Below are 5,440 nucleotides of genomic sequence, written 5' to 3' on the forward strand. Positions count from 1 at the left end.
GCTGCAGATCTGTATCTGCTTCTGTTCTGTGGTTATTTAAATGGTCTTTCCAATACACTTTCCAGGAAAGTTTGGCTTGCCTATGATCAAGCCAAAATATTTTAATAAATAATAACTTTTGATGATCTAATAAATTAGCAAATATAAGACACCAGTAAACCAAAGTTTAGTGATGTCATATTCACCACGAGAGGCTGCCAGCAACTTGATGTGTTGATTTCTGGAGTAGGCAGTGGACCTAGTACAAGAACCAAGGGATGAAATTGACATTTCGTTGTACCATTTAACAACATTAAACTTCAAATGGGTTGCATAGGAATTTGCTATATCTAAAGCAGGGGCGGACTTACCATTTGGAAACTCGGGCACTGCGTGAGGGCCCTGGGTCAGTAGAGGGCCCCATGAGATGCCCCTGGTACCTTTTTCATTGGCTTTTTTGAGTTTGGGCAAGGACACAGGGGTCCCATGATCCCCTATTGCCCGGGGGCCCCATGAGTTGTCAGTCCGCCCCTGATCTAAAGACAAAACATTATTTTAAATCTTGAATAAAGTAGAAACTTGGTTATTCTCCCTGTCAGTTATTTTTTGCCATCTGTGTCCCATTTTGGAAAATTCTCTTCTTATTCTGTTTTGCAGACACAACAGGAAGTGAAGAACTACATCGTGGGGAAATTCATCATCAGACACTGAAATTTCTATGTAAAACAATATACCGCTTTGACATTCAAAAATATTGACATAATCAGACTGCCAAGGAGGTTAAAGTGATATTAATCCCAAAAGAAAATACACTCACCGGCCACTTTATTAGGTACACCTGTTTAATTGCTTGGTAACACAAATTGCTAATCAGCCAATCACATGGCAGCAACTCAATGCATTTAGGCATCTAGACGTGGTAAAGACAACTTGCTGAAGTTCAACCCGAGCATGAGAATCGGGGAGAAAGTGGACTTAAGTGACATTGAATGTGGCATGGTTGTTGGTGCCAGACGGGCTGGTCTGAGTATTTAAAAAACTGCTTATCTACTGGGATTTTCACGTACAACCATCTCTAGGAGTGACGGAGGATAGGCAAGACAGAACACACAAAGCGGATGGCAAACACACAAAGCTTTATTGAGACAAAATGACAGTCACTCAATGGAGGGATTGCAGGTAGGGTGACCTCGCCAGTAGGGGAATAGTAAGGAGAGGGCCAAAACACTTGTAGTCCAGCCCCAAGGGTAAGTTTAGGTCTCTGCAGACAGTTTGTAATCCAACGGTGAGGCAGAGGAACAGTTCAAGAACAGTTCAGGCAAAACAGGCAAAGCATCTACTCACGGATCCAACAGGGTGTCCGGTCTCCCAGGGGACAAGATAGTATGACACAGGTACCTGCCGGAGTCCAGGTACTCCCCTCTGGCTGGGGTCTCAGGCAGGGCTGGCATGCGGTCTCCCCTCTGGCTGGGGTCTCAGGCAGGGCTGGCGTGCAGTCTCCCCTCTGGCTGGGGTCTCAGGCAGGGCTGGTATGTGGTCTCCCCTTTGGCTGGGGTCTCAGGCAGGGTTAGCGTGCGGTCTCCCCCTTGGCTGGGGTCTCAGGCAGGGCTAGCATGCGGTCTCCCCCTTGGCTGGGATCTCAGGCAGGGCTAGCATGCGGTCTCCCCCTTGGATGGGGTCTCAGGCAGGGCTAGCGTGTGGTCTCCCCTCTGGCTGGGGTCTCAGGCAGGGTTAGCGTGCGATCTCCACCTTGGCTGGGGTCTCAGGCAGAGTTTAGCCACGAGGGTCCCGCCGCAGCTGGGCTCCCTCAATGGCTGCGCAGCAGAAAAGGATGATTGAAGAGCCCAGCACCAGTCTCTTAAACTGGTGTAGGATGCTTCCCGGTCATCCTGGCAACCAGGGGCGGGCTGTGGGGGGCGTGCCTCGTTGCTCGGCAATGAGGCTCGGCTTCAAAGAGCTGAGGCAGGACGAGAGACAGCAGGGGAGCAGGGGGCCAGTCGTCCTGAAAGGGGGGAAGTGGCTAATGAAGTTTGGGCTAGAATACACACAGGACAGAGAGGAAATTGTTAACGAAGTTTGGGTTGGAATGCATTATTGCAGGGGAGGAAAGGCATTAATTGAATTTGGGAACATAAAGCAGGATGACAGTGGAGGAAAAACATTGATTGAATTTGGGAACATTTGGCAGGATGACAGGCGGGAAATGCATTGATTGAAGTTGGGAACATTTGGCACAAGAACGTAAGGCATTAAGGATGTACTTAATTTGGGCACAAGGAATTAAGTATGGGATTAAGCAAGAAATTAATAATTGGGGCTGGCAGAGCACCTATATTGTGACACTAGGGTTTACAGAGAATGGTCCAAAAAAGAGAAAATATCCAGTGAGCGGTAGTTGTGTGGGCAAATATGCCTTGTTGATATCAAAGGAGAATGGGCAAGCTGGTTCAGCTGCGACATTCAGATGGTATGGTCAGAATATGGCATAAACAACATGAAAGCATGGATCCATCCTGCCTTGTATCAACGGTTCAGGCTTGTGGTGGTGGTGTAATGGTGTGGGGGATATTTTCTTGGCACTAGGAAGGTGTACCTAATAAAGTGGCCAGTGCTTATATGTATTATATTGCCAATACTAAAACATAGTAGCTGCATTTTTTTTTTTGGCTTCCTTTCCTTTATTTTCACCTGATGATCCAGCCAGTAAGTCTGTTTTTCAATAGAGCAGCCTGTCCTGCAAATGTAAGAGTTGAGACAACCCATTTACCACTGACAGGCGTGCTTACAATCAGATTTTATTTCTTTCTCTAAAATCTTTATCCCAAAAAAAACAAAATTTTTGCCTAAAAGGTGTGAGCTGGAGTTCTGCTTTAGTTTGTTGGTGTATCTAAATCTGCTGATGCATTTAAAGCTGTCCATACATGGGTCCAAAAAAACTGACCCAACTCCCCCATTCACCCACTCAGTGTGGATGGAAGAGTCCTCTCTACTGTGATATTTTATTCTGATAGTAGGAAGAATCCCCCCACCATCAGAATACACAGATCAGTGCTGCTGATCTGTAGATCAGAAGATGAACTTAAGACTGACAATGCTGCTGTCCAAATATGCTTCTGTTGCCCCCTTTCTGTTCCTTTCACTTGCCATATTACCAGGTGACAACAGAGGTAAAACACCTAAAAAAATAAAACTAATATATCCACCATATCTAAAAATTACATTTTTTATTTTAGGTTTCAGTCCTCTTGACAGCAATCCCCAGGATAAATAGGAACACAGCAGAAAAAATAAAAACTGATAAAAAGGTTATAACCTTTTCCACACTATCCAAAGCTAAAAAAAATCATTTTAGATTTGAATACATTTTCATTGCTAATTTTTATATTCATTCTTAACTTATAAGAGTTGGTACTCAATACAGTCTAATTTTCAAATACAACATAGAAATGTGTATTGGGGAATCAATATCTACATGTACAGTGTTGTCTTGTATAGATTTTTGTATTGGATGTTTGCCACAGCATGAGTAAATTAAATGTGTTTGAGTTACTTCCAGAATGGCAGCTTAGAAGAGTCCATGGATATATTCACATTTTCTAGTATGAACATGTTTTGCCCAGGGATATATTCGCTGTCTGGTCATCAGATGTGCGCAGCAGGAAAATGCAGGTGGCCAGGAAGATCATTGATCATGATTTCTTTCTTTATTTTGAATGATTGGTTCATTGATTTTCTGCAACATGTTCACATTTGATATAAGCCACTTCAACTGACACAGCTGGCATTTTGCACAACATATTTTTCAGTCGTTCTCAAAAGCTTACATGTTTTTTTTTAAACAAATCAATGTTTTATCCATGAAATGCTAGCTTTTAATGACTTGGTGCTTTTCAAACCAACATGTAATGGGAGATAAGAATGTTTAAAGCGAAGTTGTAAATGAATAACAAAATAAATATTCAGAAACAAAGCAAAAAGAGTAAAATTGTTGGAAACAGACTATCTGCATATTCTTGTTTAGCAAACTTGATTTAGGGGCCATTTACATTCGTACAGCATGTTAATGCTTATGCTGCAACTATGGATTGCCAACACAGAAAGGTCCCATTATCAGACATGGCAATGCAGCAATGCATCTAACGCGTTTCGGTAATGTTTGGGCAGCCTAATCAGCCTTAAATGTTTAAAACATTTCATGTGTGTATACAATAAAGCAAGAAAAAAAAGTGAAAATAACATTATTGCAGAGGTAGTACTAAAACTAAAAATATCTAACAAGTTCAATTTCATGAATCAGTTGTTAACAAGCTTTCCTAACAAAATATATGAAGGTGATTAATCACAGAAGGTTTTCACAACAAAATTAAACTGTATCCATTTGCAACTGTTTAAAAGAGATCGGTTTTAGAGACAGATGGCTAAAATTTGAAATGGTAACAGAAGTTTGTGTGACTAGAATTTACTGATGATTTTAATTTCATTTCACTTAACCATAATTGAGGTTATAAAATATAAAATATAAAATAAAGATTAAAAAATGGAAATAGACTCAGTGCTATAAATTTAGTCCATATGTCCATTTTTAAATCCTTTTTAAGGTCATTTATTAGTACCGGTTAAGGGATAAGTTCACCTTCGTTCACTTTTTTTTTTTTTTTCCAAATTCCAGCTCCCCTACATACCAATATAACATTAATGTACTTCTTTTGCAGAAATTCAAAAGCTTTACATTTTTTCTACACACCTTTATGTCAGTGTCCAGATGGCTGTATATAAAAAGCTTACTGCTGCCTTATTTCCTGCAGGGACTTTAGGTTGTGACACAGGGAGGAATTGACCAACTGACCTCATTAGCACCATCATCTACCTTCCTATCTACCACCCACTTTGAGGGGCACGTTTATTAACCACTTGCCCTTCAGAGGATTTTCCCCCCTTCCTGACCAGGCCATTTTTTGTGATACAGCGCTGCGTTACTTTACCTGACAATTGTGCGGTCATGCAATGCTGCAACCAAATGAAATTTATGTCCCTTTTTCCCCACAAATAGAGCTTTCTTTTGTTAGTATTTGATCACCTGTGCGTTTTTTATTTTTTGCGCTATAAGCAAAAAAAGACCAATTTTGAAAAAAAAAAAAAACTACTTTTGACTTTTTGCTATAAAACATATCCAGTCAAAAAATTTTAAAAAATCAAATTTCGTCATAAATTTAGGCCAAAATGTATTCTGCTACATCTTTGTTAAAAAAAAATCCCAATATGTGTAAATTAATTGGTTTACGTGAAAGTTATAGCTTTTACAAATGGAGGTATAAATACTGGAATTTTAATTTTTTTTATACTAGTAATGGCAGCGACCAGTGATTTATAACGGGGCCAGGGGTGGACTGACCATTTGGAAACTCGGGCACTGCTCGAGGGCTCGGGGTCAGTAGGGGGCCCCATGAGATGCCCCTGGTAC

This window comes from Staurois parvus, unplaced genomic scaffold, assembly GCF_062004578.1.
Source record: "Staurois parvus isolate SC_StPar_1 unplaced genomic scaffold, SC_StPar_1.0 ptg000153l, whole genome shotgun sequence".
Lineage (NCBI taxonomy): Eukaryota > Metazoa > Chordata > Amphibia > Anura > Ranidae > Staurois > Staurois parvus.